The sequence below is a fragment of the Piliocolobus tephrosceles genome, chromosome 3 (assembly GCF_002776525.5).
Source record: "Piliocolobus tephrosceles isolate RC106 chromosome 3, ASM277652v3, whole genome shotgun sequence".
NCBI lineage: Eukaryota > Metazoa > Chordata > Mammalia > Primates > Cercopithecidae > Piliocolobus > Piliocolobus tephrosceles.
In genome coordinates this window covers 13,695,466-13,717,932 of record NC_045436.1, presented here as the reverse complement: position 1 = coordinate 13,717,932, position 22,467 = coordinate 13,695,466, and the positions used below count along the sequence as shown (strand labels likewise).

The window sequence follows — 22,467 nt, the reverse complement described above, 5'->3', positions numbered from 1 at the left end:
TGCCTGCCTCATCTGAAATCATCTCATAGCACTTTTACGTAACCCTATTTTAGTACTTAACACATTGAGTTATATTTAGCTGTTGCCCTTATACTTTCTCTGGTAGATTATGTGCTAATTTCTTTCTTGCTTTATCCATCTATCCATCAAGCATTTATTGAAGACCTGCTATTCATCAGACACTTTGTTAGAATATAGGGGACGGAGTTGTAAGAACTGATTTTAGCTTTAACAAGTTTATTCTTTACATGGAAATCCAACATTGAAGTAAATTTTAATTTACAATATAGGATATTGAGTGCTGTGGTAGGTAGTCGTCTCTGCAGAGAATACTTTGGTAAAAAGAACTTTAAAATTTACTGCATAGGAGGGTAGGAATTAGGTCCAAGGGCTTTATTTGGTTGAGGTCGATCATTCATTTATTAACTATTTAGAGTGGAGTATAATTAATTCTCGATAGATGTCATTAAATACACTTTATTTCGAGTATATGGAGGCTTATTCTCTCTAGTGTGTTGGATAAAGGCCACAGGTAGTGAAGATATTTCAGAGATGTGAAGAATCCAGTAGGAATGACAACACCCAGCATTTCCATTCAACCAGATCCCAGAGGGAAAATGTCAGTTTTGTGAAGGCAGATACATTAACCACGTGCAACTCCATTAATATAAATAATCTTACCCATTGAGCTCTCCCACAGACCTTCTTGGGCCCAATCAGATAGTAATGAAGTGCAGGCGAGACAGCATTCTGAACTCACATTCCAGGCAATGGTTCAAGCCCCTCCTCTAGGTCCCCCAAGAAGGAGACAAGATGACTGACTTACTGTATATTTGACTCATTTTCCTAGAAAGTGCAGACTCGCTATAAAATGTGTTAGGTGGTGAGAACGCTGGTGGTTCACTGTTTTCCTGGACTTTCAGCATCAATGCAAACCCTCTGCCCAAAGACTCGCTCCAGCACGGAGGAGCTGCGTCTTCAGCACACTTTCCCTGTTGCCGGGTAACCAATTCTCCCTCAGCCTAGTCTCCAGGGGTCACGCGCCGCTTCCGCCTCCCCCTCCAGGGTGCTCCAATCAGCGACCAATGTGGCTGTCACGTGGGCATCCGGGGCCGACCCGGGAGAGCCCGGCTCGCTGCGCCTTACATCTTGGCTCCGCGCTGGGGTTTGCGGAGCCCGCCTCCCCGCCCCTCGGAGCCCGCGGGCCCGGCCGCCCCGCCCCCGGGTGCCCGGGGCGAGCAGGCGGGGAGGGCGGGGCGGGTCCGCGCGTTGGCGGTGCTAGCCCCGCAGCTGCGCCGCCCGGCTTCAGCAGCTTTCTCTGTCCGTCGCTGCAGCCGCCTCCTCCTCCAGGTAAGAAGCCGGTGGGGCCGCAGAGATACCGAGGCAAGCTCAGGCTTGAAGAGGGTGATGCTTGAACTGTTGGCGGCGTCATGCGAGAGGGGCTCTGACCGCCCTGTGGTCGCGGACCAGGGTGATGTACGTCCTGCAGGACTTTGCACACCATGTTGCCTAATGAGATAATCCCCTTGGTTTTAGAGCCACACACCTGATTCTTACAAGGCACAGCAAACAGCAAATATGTATGTATCTAAACTACCATTGCAGTGTAAACTATGGACATTTCGAGGGACATTGTTTTATTTTTATGGCTATTAAGTATATGTCTAGAGCCCAGATTGCTGTTCTCATCCCTCCGCCGGCCAGACACTTCTGTATAGATCATTGACGGTAACTCTTTGAAGATGGTCTTATTAGTAGGGTTATACTAAGAAAGGTTTGAGTAAAAAGGAAATGTATTCCGGAAAAAAAAAAAAAAGGTATTGGATGTAAGACAGGTATACTATGTATTCAGTAGATCGTAAAATAGAATCTTTGCTGTCCTCCCCTCTCCAAAAACAGACTTGTTTTGCTTGCAAAGATTGAAAGGAACAAACATTTTAAGAAGACTTTTTTACTATATTAATTAAAAGCAATTGATTTGAATGAAAAGTAATGAAAAGTCCGACCATGAATCAAAAAGAAGTTATTTTGCATGTTAATATATACATATACATGCTATATATATTTAACAACGGTTTGAAGAGAGATACTGCATTTCTGAATCTTTCATAAATATCCTTTAGAGAAAACTGTCAGTAAACACAAGTTCATTATAAAAGGATACGAAACGGCCAAAGTCCAACAATGTGAGGTTATAGTTGCCATTCTTAGCACTGTAATAACATTTCTGCGTTGTAAAAATTAGAAAATAAATGACAATGAATTTATGAGAATTTATAAGTTTGAAGTCCACAAGAGTTTAAGCATTAATTTATTTGTAGATTTATGCCTTATCATTACCGTGCTTGCCAGGAGCCGATGCTGGGCGGGTGGTGATTGCAAACTCTTGGAGAAAGCACTCTTACATCCTTTTGAGATTCTGCCTCACTGGCCTAAGTGTTCAAGAAAATGGATATAGTTATATCTAACTGTTTTGAAGGCAGACATCTGAGCTAGGTGGTCTGAGAACCTTTCCCCTCCTATGATCTAAAATTAAATGTAGTTATTAAGTGCTTTTGAAAAGTTGTTAATTCATTAATATTTTGGGATACATCCTTTACTGGATTGTTTGAAGATTAATGTTACAAATGGTAGCTTTAGAGTTCCTGGGAAGTTTTAAAGCAATGACCTATTTCAAAGGGCATATATGGAAAGTAAAACTCTTGAGTTCCACAGACTTAATTATGTAAAAATAACTGGTTGAATGTTATTGTTTACATTACTCTTTCTTTTGTGTTGATATTAATAGAACTGCTTAAAGAACTGTGGACATCTGAAGGTGTTAAATATGCTTACTTGAAAGTTTTACCATTCTTTATTCTTCTTATTTCTAATGACAAATAGTGGTGTTCTAAATATTTTTAAGGTACCCATTAGTCACATAATAATCCCATAGATTAGAAAGCCATAAATTAATTTAGGCCAGAAAAACAATGCTCCCAGTATAGAGAAGACTAGGGCTAGAGCGCTTTTGTTGTTGCTGTTTTCTGTAGACTCTGTCTTGTATCCTTCAGTCTGGGAAAGGAGGGGCAGGGCCAGTGGCAGTTTTTTAATTACTGGGAGAAGTTTAAGAACAAGTTTCTGTTTGTTTGTTTTACTGTTTTACCCTGATGGATACTAGAAGTCCAACATGAATGATTAGGTTGTCACTATTAAGGAAATGTGTAAATTCTCCAGAGTACCTAATTTTGTTGCCTAAATACTTTAATGAAGACTAAAATGTAATTCTAACAGTTTTGAAGGATTCACATTTTCGTCCTGTATTCCAGAATTTCTTTGAAATCTAACGTATGCCAGAAAGGTAACACTTCATCAGATTACTGAATTGTAATACTGAATACTTAGAGTTTACCCAGCCATTGATAATTACCTATAGGCAAGCATCATTGCTTCTTTTGATAATTGCTGAATTATCTCATTTTACATTTTGTATATCTGTTCCATTGAACAGATGGAAATATTAAAGTGAAGTCATGTATCTTCCAGTGTGTCTTCAGGAACAGAGATTTCATCAAAATTATATTAATTTATAGAAATCATATGAGGATAGGCCGGGCGCGGTGGCTCATACCTGTAATCCCGGCACTTTGGGAGGCTGAGGCAGGTGGATCACCTGAGGTCAGGAGTTTGAGACCAGCCTGACCAACATGGTGAAACCCCATCTTTGTTAAAAATACAAAAATTAGCTGGGCATGGTGGCGCACGTCTGTAATCCCAGCTACTTGGGAGGCTGAGGCATGAGAGTCTCTTCAACCCAGGAGGCGGAGGTTGTAGTGAGCCGAGATTGTGCCACTGCACGCCAGCGTGGGTGACAGAGCAAAACTCCGTCAAAAAAAAAAAAATGATATTGGAAGGAATTTCTTATTAATTCATGCTCCTTTTCTTTTGTATCAGAAACATATGAAACTCAAGATTTGGTGGGTACTTTTCAGTATCCAAGACTGTGCTTTATCCTGTTAAAATAGTATCATGATTATTCTTTCATTGTTGATAAGACTATTCCTGGAGATTTGTGAGCAAGAAATTAGATATGGATACCTGAAGAGAATTTTAGAAATTCTCCCAAAGAATCTATTCTATAAGGAAACAAAACCTAGAGAAAAGCATTTTTCTTATTTGAGTTTACTTAAAATGTTCACGAAGGACTTGCAACTTTGGTAATAAAAATTGTAGAAACACTATAAAATGATCAGCTTTGTATAGTGAAAGAAAAATTCCCATCATGATTAATTAGAAAGACTTGAAAAGTTCCCATGCTTAAAGCATGGGCTGTCACTTCAGAAGACACAGTTCAGGTTGTTTTCATATGATTTCAGTGACTAGACAGGTATCACTTCAGTGACTAGTCAAACATTTCAAATAGGCTGGATTTTGTAAGAAAAAAAAGAACTTGATATTGGAGCCACAGCTGGCATGTGCCTTCCAGATGTCACATTATCAGCTACTTGAGTAAAATAATTTTTATATATAATGATAGAAGTCTTACTTTTTATGTGTTAAATGTACTTACAATATATAGTTCAGTAAACGTCTTATAAAATTCTGTAATTCTACATTCTAATTTAAAAAATGCACCATAGAAATAGACAGTAATATAAATCTATAATTAAGATAATACAATGTTATTTGCTATGATAAGGGTGATTGATAATTGTCATGTTCAGATAAATTCTAGCAAAAGTGTAAGAAATAAATTTCTACGTGTCAGTGAAGATATTATAACAGTCAATACTTGTTTTGTACATTCAGATGTTTTGAGATGGAGAACTCAAGGTAGAGGTCCTTAAACAATTTTTCTTGTGCGTAGGTTTATTGTTTTCTTCTTCAAGATTCTTCACTTTTTTTTTTTTAGCTGTAAGCATGTGCCAGTATCTCAGGCAGACTCATTTACAGCGATGTATAGTAAGTTCAGTTTCATATCATGTACACAAAAAAACTTACTTTCAAATTGGAAAGTAGAAAATAATTTTTATTACACGAAGCACTCATGTTTAATGTGCTATTAAAAAAAAAAAAAACCTTCATTATCCAATACAAACAGCTCCACATGGAGTCTCAAAAAATGAATAGTTGGTTAATAAGAAATAGCTAACATTTAATTAAGTTTGATTCTTTAAGATAAAGTATTATGGGTGGCTTTTAATGAAACGAGTTATGCACCATTTTATTTTTAAGGTAAACAGGTTTGAAAGGGTCATTTTGGAATTTATGATAGAAGGATCCTTAAGACCAGTTACTCTAATACCATTATTTTGTTAATGAGGACACTGAACACATAAAAATTATGTTTGCAAAATTAGTAAGGGAAAAACTGGCTTAGAACCTCGGACTGTGACACTCAGCTTTGTGCTCCCTCTCTAAAGAGCTACAGAATGGATCACCAACATGGTTTTCTAATGTATTATATTTCTTCAAGTGACTAAGTCAAAAGTTTAAATAATTAAAGTCTAAATCATTTTCGCATGGTTAAAATAATTGTTGTAGTTAATAAACAATATGCATGTGTTTTGGTCTCATCATATAGAAAGTTTACTTAAAATACTAGTTAAAAATTATTTTTCCAATACTTATATAATGTATTGGTTTGCTTATTAAGATAAGATTTGCTGCAAAGTCATTTGTGATTTGAGATCTGGTTACCTTAGAAATGTCTTATCCCAATGCACTCCATGGTACATAAGCAGCCATCACGCCTAAAATTAAATGTTAAGAATATTAGAAATAAGATGCTTTTGGAAGTTATATCTGAAGCCTAGATTATGGTTACCCTTAGGTACAACTGTAAGGTTGAATACGTTTGTTTTATAGGCTTTCTCCCACTTTGTACTAGGTGCTACTTACAGCACTGTTACTCAAAGTGTACGTTAGACTAGCAGCATAAGCATCTCTTGGGACCTTGTTAGATATACATATCTTTAGGCCAGGTCCCTACCAAATCAGAATTTCTCAGGGAGGGGTTCAGGAATCTGTGTTTTAACAAGCCCCAAGTGATTCTTGTGCAATGTGGAGTTTGAGAAGTACTGCTACAGAGTACTTTATGCCATGCAGGTGAATGGTGCATAAACATTACTGGCTCAACAGGCGACCAAGTCTCTTGGCAATTTGGTTGCCTCTTGAGCTAGTAATGTTCATGTACTATTCTACTTCTGAAGCTTTACTTGGAGGTACCATAAACTACTAAATAAATGAATTTATTCCTGAAAATATAATAGTGGATATGTTTTATTAGCATTTACATATCAATAGTGGCTTTTTGGGCATAATATCTCACCTTCAAAATTAATTCATTAGCTTGTGTTTAAGGAAATTTTATGTTGGCTAAGAGCATAGTATTTCACTTAGGCAGACTAATATGTAGATTACCAACCTATCAGATCTGTGCCTGCGCCCTGCCTTGGTTGATATAGCCCTTTACTTAGCAAATTAAAATCAGACTTATTTCAGGCCTCTGTCAATATATTATGCATATATTGAAGATGGTTTTAGTTTAGTTACTTTATGTAGACCCTTTTTTCCCATTTTTTTCACTTCTTTTTTCTTTTCTTTTTTCTTCTGAGACAGGGTCTCCTGCTGGAGTGCAGTGGTGCGATCATGGCTCACTGCAGCCTCGAACTCCCAGGCTCAATCAATCCCCTCATATCAGCCTTCCGAGTAGTTGGGACTACAGGCACGCGCCACCACTGCTGGCTAATTTTTTTTTTTTTTTTTTTTTTTTTTTACTTTTTGTAGAGAAGGCTGGTCTGGAATTCCTGGGCTCAAGCGATCCACCCAACTTGGTCTGCCAAAGTCCTGGGATTGCAGGCCTGCATGAGGTTCTGTGCCTGGCCCTGTTTTTTGTTTGTTTGTTTTTTTAATATTCAAGCTTCTAAGTGTCCATTTGATTTTCTTTCCTGGTTTTCCCAAATTGACTTGCCAAAATAATTTTTATCACCTTTTCCCAGAACATGAATATGCCAGCATTAAGTGACTTTCTGCCAAATGGGGAATCCTAAGTTTGATAGACAGAGAAGCATGAAGGCTCATCCTGCTTCAAAAACTCAACATGCAAAACCCAACTCACAAACCAGGTTAATTAGAAGAGGAGCGAGGGTCCTGGGGATTACATAGCAATTTATGGCAGAGTTCCTCAAGTCTTTTTTTTTTTTTAACGAGTAGTGATTCTATTTATAAAAATAGGAGTATACTTTTTTGCCACACACTATTGAAGAAATAATCTTGTATCTTTTTATGACAAATATTTACTTATTTCCTTTCATAGTGTTCTCTGAATGGAATATTTACTTCAAAAATTCCTAGTTTATAATTGCAAATATGTGATTTCTCCCTTTTCTTTTCTCTCTCTCTTTTTTTTTTTTTTTTGAGACAGAGTCTCACTCTGTCGCCCAGATTGGAGTGCAATGGCACAATCTAGGCTCACTGCAACCTCCGCCTCCTGGATTCAAGCAATTCTCCAGCCTCAGCCTCCCAAGTACCTGTGATTACAGGCACACGCCATTATGCCTGGCTAAGTTTTGTATTTTCAGTAGAGATGGGGTTTCACCATGTTGGTCAGAGTGGTCTCGAACTCCTGACCTCGGCCCGCCTTGGCCTCCCAAAGTGCTGGGATTACAGGCATGAGCCACCATGCCCGGCCTCTCCCTTTTCTATTATTCTTTGGATAACTCTCTCAGAATGGTCACATTGAAAGTATATGAATGAGCCTGTTGAAGTAGAGGTGGATTAGTTCTTTGATCAAATCAAAAATTATTTCCATGTTGCAGCACAAAAGTCCTCTACACATCTGGGTAAGTCTAGTTCCAGGATTCAAATCCATGTAATTTTCATTTTCATGGCTAAAATGGAGGAAAGTATAAAAATAAGTATATGGAAATAGATAATAAAGGTAACGCCATTCATCTTTCCGTATCTTTGAATCAGTGTCTTGCTCTTTTGATGTTCAGTGTTTGGTCTTACATATAACTCCTGTGTTTTGCTGACCAAGATGGAATTCATACTGGTGTAGTGGTAATTTTGTGAGCCCAAACTAGAACTGCCATAATGACCTTATTCTTCTCTACTTGCTACCTAATCCAGGATTTTAATGTAGGTTAATACTGTACTTGTGACCTATTTTGTCTTCTAAGCTTTTAAGAACATCATGATTTGACATATATTGGGAATGCTTAGATAACACTGCCTGCCAAGCATGTAAAAAGTTAACTCAGAAATGCTCAGGCAAACTCAAGTATGTAAAAGTTAAACTAGACATTTAAGAGATTAATCTCAGTCAGGAGATACCAGAGGCAGTTTTTCTGCCAACTCATCTTTATAAGTCATTGAACTAGGCCAGTAGTTCTTAAACCTTACTGTGCATTTGAATTGTCTGAGAGTGATATTGAAAAGCACCACTCCAAGGTTCTCATTTATAAGAGTTGGAATGTGATTCACAAGTCTGCATTTTTAGCAAGTGTCTGAGTTAATTCTGATGCGAAATACTTGAGAACCACACTTTGAGATACACTGATTAAGAGATTTTTGAAATCCTGTTTATCCTTGATAACGTATGATGCTATGTATCACAGTGATAATAATGCTCATTTAGAATTACGGATTCAGACAAGAAGAGCTCAAGTTAGTGGGCCAATGGATGATTTTTTAAAAATTCCTTTCAGCTTTCTGCATTTTCCAGATGTTTTCCAAAGAGTAAGCACCTATGGATTATATGAGAAGACATATTTTTTGCATAGCTCTGAGCATATAGTATATTTACATTTTAAACACTGAAATTTCAACAACATGTTTTTAGGGGTTTATTTTTTAGTAATAAAGGCAGTACATTTCCATTACAGAAAAATTACACAATTCAGAAGTGTATAAAAGTGAGTTTAACCAAACTACCTTGAATCTCTGCATCCTGGTATAACTCTGACCTTTTAATAGACATTTTTAGGTACTTTTATTGATTTTTCTTACGATTTCTCAGACATTCCCAGAAACACATCTCAGAGTCTTTATTTTTGTGCTCCCTCTTTTTAGCAAGCTTTTTTTCACCAGATGTCTTTATATTTTGCTTTCCTTGAAAATGTCTGCTCGGTATCACCTTTGAGGTCTTCCTATGCCGTCTTTTAAAAAAATTACAATGTGAGCTCTGTCTCCAGAACTCCTTTTTCCTTTTCCCTCCATTATTTTTATTTTTCTCTATTCCACAAATTATCTTGAGAGATGTGTGTGTGTGTATATCTATAAAACGCAAGATAATTGTGATATATATTACACATATACATATATTTATATATATATATAATTATTCGTTTTGCTGATTTCCTTTTTTTTTTTTGTCATCCAGGCTAGAGTGGAGTGGCATGATCATAGCTCACTGCAGCCTCGATTTCCTGGGCTCACGTGGTCCTCACACCTCAGCCTCCTGAGTAGCTGGGACTAGAGGTACATGCACCACGCCTGGCTAATTTTTGTATTTTTGTAGATACAGGTTCTTGCTGTGTTGCCCAGGCTGGGCTTGAACTCCTGGCTTCAAGTGATTCTCCAACCTTATCCTCCCCAAGCCTGGGATTAAATATACGAGCCTTCGTGCTGATTTTGTGATTCCCCGCTACAAGAATAAAAGCTCTGGGCATGCAGGATTTTTTTTAATGCTTTTTTTTTTTTTTTTTTTTTTCAGTTCGTGCCTAGCACATAGTTATTGCTCAATAAATATTTATTGAGTGAATGAGTAAATTGTGCAGTGATTATTGAAAGTTTAAAAAGTCAATGAAATAATAAACTTCCCCGAATTTTACCATCTCAAAATCGCCAAATATTTACCTTGAACTGTATATTCTTTTAGCTTTTAATGTGTATGTGTATATATATATATTAATTTTTAAATGCAGAAACATAACTCTGACATGCCTTTTAAATTAACTATGTAGACTTTATGAAATGATTGATTTATAACTACTCTTTTCATATTAAGATGTTTTATGTATATGTTAATATTTTTCCAGTTTTTTCTTTCAATTTTATGATATATTTTAACAAAAATAGTAAAATTCAAGATTTCGTTTCATAATTTTTGTAATTTCGTGTTTTTTTAATAATAAGATGACTGTGTCAATTTCTAACATTGTGAGTTAATTTTTCCCTAAATATCAGGAAACAGATTGTGTCTGTTGATTACCTTTGTTAAATGAGAAATTTACCATATCTTTGTTTTCTTCTATTCTTCTCCTCAGCTCTAGTACCTAGGAAAACAATATATGATTTTAAAGTTTTGATAATGAACATTTTAGGTTATCTGTCTTTTCTTTCAGTCATTACTTTGTCATTTGCATTTTCATAGCCATATTCCAGTTTCTTTGCTTAATACATTTTAAAAATCACATTGACTTTCATATTTGAGCTGTTTGTTTTGATTCATTTTTAAAAAGACTGTAATTTTTTTCAAGTACTTTTTAAAGAAGAATACATGTGTAAATTGCCCTCTAAATCTTCCCAGTATGAGAATGTCTTTCTGTTTGTTTTCCCTTCACATATGGATGATACTTTGGCAACTTATAGAAGAGTGAGATCAGCATTTTGGGAGGCTGAGACAGGAGGGTCACTTGAGGATAGTTCAAGATCAGCTTGGGCAACATAGCGACACCCTATGTCTACAAAAAAAGAAAAAGAAAAAGAAATTAGCCAGGAGTGTTAGTGTGTGCTGTGGTCTCATTTCGGGAGGCTAAGGCAAGAAGATTACTTGAGCTCAGGAGTTTGAGGCCTGAGTGTGCTATCATCGGGACACTGCACCCCAGCCTGAGTGATGCAGCAGGACCCAGTCTCAAAAAAGAGAAAAAAAAAAAAAAGCGGGAACACAATAGTTCTTCAGTTTAATAAAGTTATTATATCACTGAATTGGGAAATTTGTGCAGTGGTGAAAAATGATGCCAATCTGTTTTTTTCCACTTGTATGTAATATTTTTACAAAATTCTTCTTAGTTGCTCATTAGAGTGTAAAGGAATAAATTAGCCTTGAATTTGCCTTAATATACCTTAGGTATGGATAGTTAACTGTATGTATCCATGCATACATATATATATTTAAGCAAAATATGTGTACCTATATATTTAAGCAAAATATGCATATTACTTAAAACAAAAGCACTTTTGATCTGCCTAATTAGAGTCTTTTTTTAAACCCGGTAAATGAGTTGTCGTTGTTGCTGTTTTTTTTTTTATGGCTACATCTCAAATTGTTGTTTTTGTTTCTGTAGTTTTACTTGTGCTTTAGCTTTTTCTAAAAATATTTTTAATATTTTAGTTTGAAGTTTCATTCCTTGTGTACTGTATCTTTCAATTTCTCTCTAAATTTTTAAAAAATCTCCATTTTCCAGTGTTTTGGAAGAGTTTTTTCACTTTGTTCTCTGAATCATTGATATGATTGTTTTTGCAATTTCAGTTCGGCTCTTTATTGTTCTTTAATGTGGATTTTTATTCTGCTATTGTCTTTTGTTTTTTTCATAATCATTATTTTAGCCATCTCATCCTGCAGCCTCTTTATCTTAGCTGATAGTATGCTCATTCCTACTCCTGAATGAGAGGCGTGGCCCATATAGGCTTTTGATTACCAGAATACAGAATGTGTAGGTTTCTGCAGGCCCCAAACTCTTTCTTCTTGGATACTGGATCAGTTATATCACTATGTGATCAATGTCAAATCTTCTTATATCAACATTGATAGAAATCTTATGTCAATATCCTAATCTAATAGGCATTGTCTAGCAGACTTTCTATTATTTAGTAGATTCTTTTTCCTGAGATGAAATTTTCTCCTTTCTGCATTGACTCAATCAATGGGGAAATACATGAAAAAAATAAAAATACTTTTTGCTTCCACTTGTAATATATTGCTGAAGAGCTACACTTCCTTACAGTGTAGTAGTAATATTGTCTTACCTCACTTTTTCTCCCCTTTTTTTTTTTTTAAACTGGGAGCCATAGTCACTGAGTAAATATAAGAGCGGGGGTCATGGACTGAGTGAAGAAGGACAGAAAAGGTACATGATGGAAATGGGAAAGACAGTACTACAGCTCCCAGGCCATGCATAGTTTAATAGCTCTGTCACTTTCTGGTTGATACTGATCTTGTTTTTCTAAATTGGGGGCATTTGATGAGGCAATGACAATGTACATTTATACATATGTCCTGGGAGAAAGACTTCTACAATTTCTAGCAGCATTGTGGATGGTCCACCTATGACACCCTATAGTTCCTTTCACGTGGTACCTATGACACCGATTATAGTACCTTAGTGTTTAGAGGAAATTCCTCTGAGATTAAAATGTCATTGATACTGAGACCTTATTTTATGTGTGACTGTGAGTTTTTTGGTGTATTTTTCTTGTGGTAAGTGCCGATTAGGGTGCTTCCAGCTGTAGACAACAGAAAATACACTCACTTTACTAGCTCATGTAGCTAAAAAAGAATCTAAGGATAGAGTTGGATGATTGTATGTATCATTCATAGCTAGCTTCAGTGTTAAACTGATGTCATTGTGACTCAGCCCCTCTCTACTGTACTAGCTTTTTTCAAGTTCCAGATAGCCTCAAGCAATTCTACATACCTCCTCATGATAGTGAGATAACTTATATCCTCTCTGATTTCAGACTGTCTGTGGTTTAGTCCACAGAAGAGAAAGCTGCTTTTTCTGGTAGTGCCCATAAAAGTCCTAAATTTCAAGATTAAACACATTTGACCCAGGCAAACACTGATTGCTTTCAGTCACTAAATATTAGTTTGCATTTTCTAGAACTTTCTATAAATAGAATGATACATTGTATACTCTTTTTGTATGTATTATTCTCAGTATAATTATCTTGATATTTATGCATTTGTTGCATGTATCACTAGTTCATTCCTTCTTATTGGTGCAGAATATTCCATTATATGGATATAGTCCTTTTTTAAATTCCTTTGCCTACTAATGGTTAGTGGGTTGTTTTCAGTTTTTGGCTATTAGAAATAAATCTGTTTGAACATTTATAAAAAAAAATAAACACATTTGAGCTATTTTCCCATCACTGAACCATTAAAATGGCTAGGGAAATGATGAGTATAAACTGGAATCACCTGCTCTAGTTCAGGGACTGGAATTTTACCTAAACCTGGACTAAAGCAGAGGAGAGGGTCATCAAATACAAATGGTGTGATTGCACAAAGAAGGGAATGGAGGTGGTGGGGAGGCAAACAACAAATCTTCATTATGGTGTTTAAGTGGAAAGTGGGAAGAGATTCTGTCAGGATCTGCTAGAAATGCTATTTTAACCTGGAACACTTGTATGCCTCTATAGCACAGATGACTCAGGCACATTGAACCTACAAACAAAATAGAACTTTGAATCTTGAAACTTGTGGGAACAAAATTCCTCAACTGGAATATAAAAGTATAATAATTTTCAATTAAAATTGTATTTTACTGCTTATCTCTCCAGTTCTACTCATATTTTGATCTTTGTCATGGGCTTTTTGTCATTTTTAAATCAATTTATTTTGTTCATTGAAGCATAGTTATATGTACTTATGGGGCACATATTTATGAGACATGCAATATAGAGTAATCAAATCAGGATAGTATATCTGTCACCGCAAATATTTATCATGTCTTGTATTGGGAACATTCGAAGTCCTCTCTTCTGGCTATTTGAAAACATATAATGAATTATCATTAACTATAGTCTTCTTATAGTGCTTAGAACACTAGAACTTATTCCTTCTATATAGCTGTAATTTTGTATATTTAATCCATCTTTTCTTATCTCCCCTACGCTGCTACTCTTTGTGACTTCTCATAAGCAGCATTGTATTCTTTAGTTGTATGATACCAACTTTTTTAGCTTCTGCATAAGAGTGAGAACATGCACTATTTACCTTTCTGTTCTTGGCTTATTTCACTTCACATGTCTTCCAGGCTCATCTATGTTCCCATGAATGGCAGCATTTTATTTTTTTATGGCTGAATAGTATTTCATTGTGTATATACACCACATTTTCTTTATCCATTCATCTGTTGATGGACTTTAAGTTTGATCCCATATTTTGGCTATAGTGCTGCCGTGCTGCAGTAAACATGTGAGTGGAGATACCTTTTTGATGTACTGATTTCCTTTTTTCATGGGCTGTTTAATAAGTAAGTAAGTAATGAAATGTAAACTAATAAGAAATGTATTAGAATTGGAAAAATAAAACCCAGTTTTTTATTAGCAGTACTGCAAATAGTCCCTATTTCTTAATGCTTTTAAATATTTACACAGTCTTTACTAAAATGTCAACATACACATACATACTCATACGTATCTCAAATGGAATGTCTCTATCACCAGAAGGTGATTCATATTAAATCAAATTAAGGAAATATCAGTTATTCTTTATACCTAGTTGTCTTCATCCATTTTCTGTTGCTTACGAAAGAATACCTGAAACTGGGTAACTTGTAAAGAAAATAAGTTTGTTTCTTACCATTATGGAGGCTAAGAAGTCCAAGATCAAGAGGCCACATCTGGTAAGAGCCTAAGAGCCTTCCTGCTGGTCGGGACTCTGAAGAGTCCAAAGGCAGTGCAGGAAATCACAAGGCGAGTGGGGTGAGCATGCTAACATGCTTAACATGCTTGTTGAGGTCTCTTCATATTCTTATAATGCCACCACTTACCCTCCCATGATAACCTACTAATCCATTGAGCCACTAATTCATTAATTCTTGAATGAATTAATTCGTTCATGAGGGCAGAACCCTCATGATCTAATCACTTTTTAAAGGCCCCACCTTTCAGTGCTGCCACATTGGGGATTAAGTTTCTAACACATGAAATTTAGGAGATGCAGTCAAACCATAGCAGCAGTCATCAGTAGCTATTTACTATAGTCAGATTGGTGACCATTTACTGAATTAGAAAAAAATAAGTAGGAGCATATTTTGTGGGGAACATCGTAAGTTTTTTTTTTAATACCTTAAATGTGAGATTCTATTTAAAATCCATGTGGGGATGTTAAACAGGAAATTATAAATATGAATTATACTCAAGATAAAAACTTGGGGGTAAATTTATATGGTACTTAAATTTCTAAAACTGGATGGGATCACCGAGAGAACAGTGTGGAGAACAGATCCAACGACTGATCCCTGGGACGTTCTGAAGTTTGGATTTCAGAAAGATGATGAGGAATCAAAACAAAAAGATTTAAAAAAAAAGAATGGGGAGAAGGCACTGAAGTAGTAGGGGAACCAAAAGAAAGCACTTTTCTAAAAGGCAAGTGAAAGAGATGTTTCAGGAGGGTGGATTCAACTGTGATCCAACGTGGCAACTACCGCTGCTAAAGTAGCAAGTAAAATGAGGACTGATCTTTGACTAGTGGGTGTTTTACTAATTTTGCTAATTAGCAACCTGTTTCTTAATCCTCAAATGCAGGACGGATTCTTCAGTCTTAACTTTACTTGGCCTGTCTGAAATATTTAACCTGCTTGAGAACGTTCTCCTTTGACATTCAACATATTATTTTCTCTATTATTTTTATTTATTGTACCTCTGCTCAGTTGTCTTTTCAGCCTCTTTTTTGTTTCCTGTCCTTATCCCTCAGACATTGGTGTTGCTCAAAATTGTATATGAAATGCTTAACCAGACTTATGTATTTTAATTTTAGGAATCTCCGCCTCCACGTCGCACTGACATTTTGCATTCAGTATCTCTTAATAGAGCTTTACCCAGACCTGGTGCTCCTACTGAATTCTCTCTCTCAATGAATGGGGCTAAGCTATTCAGTCAGGCAGAAGTCCACAAATCTTCCTGAAGTTCTCCCTCTCCCTTGCTTCCCGTTAGTTTATTAGTTCAACCCCTTGTCTTTGTCATCTACTTGCATATGTTTTGCCACACCATGTCCCCCAGAGGCCTTTTCAAAATAGTGTCAGGATGATATTAGTAAATCACAAAATGGGATTTTTGTGTGATTTAAAAATATCGTTAGCATGTTGAAAATGTTTCAAAGACTCCTCATCCTCTGTAAAGTAAAATCCACAATTCTTACCACGATCTACATGACTTTCCATCCTTCTGTCTCTGCCTGTCTGTTCATTCTCGTGTTCCACTACTTCTCTTTATGTGCCATTATACTTTAGGCAGAGAAAAATAATTTCTGTCTCAAAGTTCCAGTCCCACCTTTTTTTTAATACAGCCTTCTTGGCCACCTAAATCATAGGCACATTTTTCTTTATGTTCCTCCAAGTATGTGTTCATTCTGTATTATAGCAGCTATTGCATATTGTTTCATACATTTATTTATGTCTATTAGAAATGAAGTCAAGTGCAAATAACAGAAAATCAGCAACTAAAACAGACTTCCCTTTTTTTGTATAACAAGAGGCCTGAAGATGGTACAACAATACTGTTAGAAAGGCAGCATCTCTGCAGTTCTCTTGGCCTTTCCTTGGGGGATGCAAGACAGCTGCTGCAGCAACAGCATCACATCAGTGTTCTGGTCAGAAGGGCGGGAGAATAACATCATAGATTTCCACTTGTATCTCCTTAGCTGAAGCTGGATCAGATGCCCACACTTAGGCCTCTAATTGTCCAAGGATGATGAAATTACTATGACTGGCATAGACCAATCATCATTCTCCTTCTAGGAAGAGGTAAACAGCGTTTCCTCCCTGAAATCAGTGTAATTCCACTTGTACCAAAAGAATGTGGGACTTTATTGGCAGGGAAAGAGACAGGTGACAATGGTTGTTGGTAGATTAGACAACATATATGTCTGCTGTGTGTCTAGCTCTTCTGCTGTAAGTTTCTTGAAGCAGCTTTTTTTTTCTCCTTTGTTTACTTCTTATTTATCTTTGTATCTTAAATAACTGACTTTAGTTCCTGGCCATGATTTATACTGTTTGCCAACATGAATGAAATAAAATGATGCAACAAATGTATATGGATTTTTTCACTAAATAATATGTGATATTAATGAGATAAAAACATAGGCAAATAACACATTTGGTAAGGCAAAATGACACCAATTCTGCTTATTATATTACTATAGACAGTAGTGACTGAATTTTAATAACCATGTATGCTCGGGGTGATGAAACATGGTAATCATATTTAAAGACACGAAATTAAGAAGGCTGTAAGTAATTGACATTATTGACTAATTGAGAATTCCACTTTGTAAAATATGATTTGAAAATAGGCAACCTAAGAGTCGACCTGAGATTTGGCTGCATGACCGAGAAATGCAACATTATAGTGGCTTAAAAGTCCAACTTTTCCAGGATTGAGACATCTAACAGTTCCCGTTCTACTATTCTTTGGTATAACCCTTGTCCTTACGATCCAAAATATTGCTAATGTGTCAGCCTTCCTTTCCAAGTTCCAAATAGAAGAAAAAGGGTGAACTGAAAATGGTATGCCTTTTCTCTTAATGCAAACAATAAGCCCTAATGCTTTTTATTTTTGAAAATGTGTGGAAATACAGTGTTTAAGTAACATACTTTCCAGTTTAAAAATTATTTTCTCCAATGTTAGATTCATCTACATTTTACAAAATGCTTTTCATAGGATATTTTGAATTTATTTACTTTAAGTCTTAGGAAATAGCACCGATGAAGATGAATTTGAGACAGGGAAATACAGGCTTATCCAAAAATATAGATACTTTTGAACAGCTTATTATAGTTTTTCTGCTGCATCAAGCCACTTTCATAAAAGAGTAAAATGTTTTTCTGTGAATTTTAATAAAGACTGTATTTATATTTCTTAGAAATAAAGTGTACTTAAGAAACTGCTCAATAGATTTTCTTAGTAAAACCAATTAGATTAAATAGCAATTAACTTAGAAGTCTATTTTTTACTCTAAAAATGAATAATATTTTATTCATGAGGCACTGTGGCATATGTAGGACATTTTAGACTTGTTATATTACCCTAATGCAAGTGATTTTTTAATGTTTAGACTAGAACAATTAGGGATTCTGGCTAGGAATTTTGGTTACATTTTCAGGAGATGGAGGCTGAGTAATTCATTAAAAAGAATTCATTGATTATGATGATTATGATTCATACTACACAAACATATCATCCAGAGGAAATTCTTCCCTTAGGTTGTTTTTATTTTTGTTTTTAAGCATAAGTAGAACATTATCAGCACTCCCTACCACCACCAAGGATACCACTAGCAGAATAGATGAATATTGTCCATTTTTGTGCTTTGTATTCACGGAATACAGTATTATTTTTAGATCTGGCTTCTTTCATTATTTGTGAATTTCATCCATAGCGTTGCATATAGTTGTTACTTATTCATTTATTCTCATTATTATAAACTTTTCCACACAGTATGAATATATTGTATTTGTCATTGTACTATTAAAGTATACTTGAGCTGTGTATACTTTATAAATAGAAATGCTGTGAATATTCTAATACATGTCTTTTAACGAACATTGCCCATTGCTGTTGGCTATACACTTAGGAGTGGAAATGCTGGTCACAGGGCATGTATTTGTTTGGCGTTAGAGGATTCGGCCAATGAGTTGTCCAAAGCTGTTGCTCCACACATTCCCCTGAGCAGTATATGAGTTTCAGTTACTCTGCATTGTCGCTAATCTGTGGTATTGTGCATTTTAGCCCTCTGTTGGGAGTGTAGCAGTACCTCTTTGCCGTTTTACTTTGTATTTCCCTTATGACCAGTGATATTGAGCAACTTTTTATATGCTACTTAGTTATTTGGATGATCCAGGTTCTGAATTTATCTTCCCTTTTATACGTTTTTCTATTGCTTTGCCAGTCTGTTTTGTTTTTGTTTTTGTTTTCCTTTGGTTGTAAGTATCCTGTGTTTATAGATGCTATAAATGTTTATAGGTGCTATAAACATTTTCTCCCTTGCTTTTCACACTTTTAATGCTATCTTGATGAATGCAGGTGTTTTCGTGTTGCTATAAGGGAATGCCCAAGGCTAAGTAATCTATAAAGTAAACAGATTTATTAAGCTTATGATTCTAATGTCTGGAAAAGTTCAAGATTGAGCACTTGGTTAAGGTCTCGGGCTGCCCCACTCATGGTGAAAGGTGAAAGGGAGCTGGTGTGTGCAAAGAACACATAGCAAGAAAGACAGCAAGGAGCTGGGAGTGCTAGTGTCTTTTTAACAACCAGGTTTCCTGGGAACTACAGTGAGAACTCACCTTTTTCGTGAGAGAAGACATTAATCTATTCATAAAAGAACTGCCCCTATGACACAAACACCTTTCCATTACATCCATCATACCTCCAACATTGTGATCAAATTTCAACATGAGGTTTGAGGGAGGACAGACGTCCAAATTATACCAATAAGTTTGTAACCATAATATTGTCCTACATGTCAGTGTTTTCCCTTGTGATTGGCAGTTTTTGTGTCCTATTTAATGAGTCTTTTCCTATCCCTAAGATAAGATGTTATCATTAGTTTTCTTTTAAAGCTTTAATATTTTACCTTATGTATTTACTTTTACAATCGCCCTCTCTTTTTAAAATTATGTTAGCTTAGTGTCAAGATTTTATATATATGTGTGTGTGTGTGTATATATATATATATGTGTGTGTATATATGTGTTCATGGAATACAGTATTATTTTTATATCTGACTTCTTTCATTATTTGTGAGTTTCATCCATAGGGTTCCATGTAGTTGTTGCTTATTCATTTATTCTCATTATTATAAACTTTTCCACACAGTATGAGCATACTGTATTTGTCTGGGTATATCCATATATACATACACACATATATATACACACACACACTACACACACACACACCACACACCCCCATATTTCCATGAAGTTATTCAATTATGCAGAATCATTCACTGAAAGGTCTATTCTGTGCCCCACTGAATTATCACCTTCACCATAAATCACTTAACGGCATATGGAGAGATCTATCCTGGACCCACGCTGTTCCATTAGTCAGTTTGTGTATCTTTGCATCACCACCGCCCTGTCTTCATTAAGATAGTTTTATAATGGGTAGTATAAACATTAGGCTTGTTCATATAAACCTCAGTCTTTTTCAAGACTGTCTTAGCTATTCTTGGGCATTTACATTTTCATATGCATTTTAGAATTAACTTGGCACTTTTCATACAAAAAAAATCTGCTAGAATTTTTGATTAGGACTGAATTAAATCTGAAGATTAATTTTGAGAGAATTTACATTTTCACGACGTTTAATCTTCTAATTCATTAACTCGATGTATCTTTACTTTTTTGCTTAGGATTTTTATGTTTAATTTATGAGAGACATTGCTCTGTAGTTCCCTTCTTATACGTCTTTTTCAGGTTTGGGGAGGATATAAAGAAGTGAGAAGTGATTTATTTTACTATATTCTCAAAGAGTTTGTGTAACATTTCTTTTTGAAATATTTTAAATAATTCTCCAGTGAAACGATCTGGGACTGGAAGATTGTGTGTGGGAAAAGTTTTACATGTAGACTTATATTCATATTCAGGCTAAATATTAGATTTTCTCATTCTTCGATCAACTTTGGTAATTTGTATTTCTTTTTGAAGAATATGTCCATTCATCCAGGTTATCCAGTATATTGGTGTGAAGGTGGATATAGTATTCTTTTTTTTATGTCAGTAAGTTCTACAGTGATTTTTTTTTTTTTATTCCTGAGAAGGATCTGATATGGATATTTGTATTTTTTCTGTATTTTTCTTGATTAATCTGTCTGCGAGTTGATCTAAGGGAAGCAGTATTTGGTTTAGTTGATTTCCTCTACTGTATGTTTGTGAACTATTTCATTGCTTTCACCTGTTTTTGGAATGATTTCCTTTTCTTACATTTTTTGGGGCTTGATTTGCTTTTCTTTTTCCAATTTTTAAAGATAGAAACTTAAATCTTTGACCTTTCTTCCTTCTCCTTTTCTGTTAGAAAAAAGTAAAATATAATTGATGCTATAATCCTCCCCCACTCAAGCATTGATCTAGCTGCAACCTACAAATTTCTATGTTTAGACTTTGCTATTTAGTGCTAAGTATTTTCTAACTTCCATTTTTATTTCTTTTCTGATTCCGATTTAGAAATGCATTCTTTAATTTCTAGGTAGTTGTGGATTTCATAGTTTTATTTATTGATTTTTCAGACTTAATTCTATCCTGATTTAAAAATACACTCAGAATGATTTCAGTGTTTTAAAGTTTGGTTAAATTTTCTTTATGACTCTGTGCACGGTTTATTTTTTAAGTAGCCCACCCATGTTTATTTGAAAAGAATGTGAATTCTATCATTATTGGGTACAGTATCATATATATGTCAGTTGAGTCCTTTTCTGTATGTTGTTCAGATCCTATGGGGTTTTATCTATTTATTCTATCAGCTATTGAGATTTATTACTTAAAATCTCCCATTATGATTGTAGATTTACATAGTTTTCCTTTAATTATGTCATTCTTTTTTTGTCATTCTTGCTTTATTTAATTGAAAACTATGTATGTCATTTGGATGCAACCAGTTTTAGGATTATTATATATTTCAGTCTCATTGACCCCTTTATCTTTAAGCAATGTTCCTCTCTTTTTTGGTAATATTTCTTGCCTTAATATTTTGGTTAATATTTGTATAGTTTATCATTTTCTGATCTTTGACTTTCAACCATTCTGTAACCTTTTATTAAAGTGTGTCCCATGTAAAGAGTTGAATTTTTTAATGTAGATGCTAATTTTATTTTGATTTGTAATTTTGTTTTCTCTTATTCAACTATTATAATTTTATTTATATATACAAACTTTTTCTCATTTATAATTTTTGTTTTCTCATTTATAATTTTTAATTAGTTACATTTTCCTTCAGTTAACTTGCTAACAGTATGCTTATTTACTGTCCTTTTTTGTAATTACCCTGGAGATTCCAGCATGTAAATTTGACTCATTATAGTTTAATACAAATGATTACTTTTACCTCTTCTTTAATGCTAATACTAACTCCATTTATCCTGCTGTCTTTTGTGTTACTGTTTTCATATAATTTAGTGCTACAAATATTTTAAATTTCATAAGACATTACAATGATCATTTTGTATAGTTAATATTCATTTATATTTATCTACATATTTTCCCTTTCTGATGATCTTCACTATCTCTAACATTTTCATGTTTCTTTTCCTTCTACCTAAAGAAAGCCCTGACATTTTTTTTTCTAGAATGGTTCTACTAGCAATGAATTTACTAGGTTTTGTTTGTATGAAAACTTACAATGAAAATGTTCATATTCTTCCATTTTTAAGTAATATGTTTACCAAGTTTTTGGTTATCTTTTTCTCAGCACTTTAAAATGTGATTTCATTGCATTCTGACTTCCATTATTTCCATTGATCTTTGCTTTAACATGACCATTTTTAAGATTTAATATTTTCTTTTTGTGGTTTTTGGCATTTATTGTGATGTGCATGAA

The 22,467-nt window shown here is 35.0% G+C and overlaps 1 protein-coding gene across 1 annotated transcript in view; it reads left to right on the top strand.

Annotated features, from left to right (window-relative positions):
- The first annotated feature begins 1,300 nt into the window (after positions 1 to 1,300).
- WDR17 (WD repeat domain 17) overlaps positions 1,301 to 22,467 on the top strand; it is a 115,549-nt gene continuing 94,382 nt past the window's right edge. The window contains exon 1 of the mRNA XM_023226814.2: positions 1,301 to 1,350. The gene's annotated coding sequence lies outside the window, so the exon portion shown is untranslated. The remainder of the gene's footprint in view (positions 1,351 to 22,467) is intronic.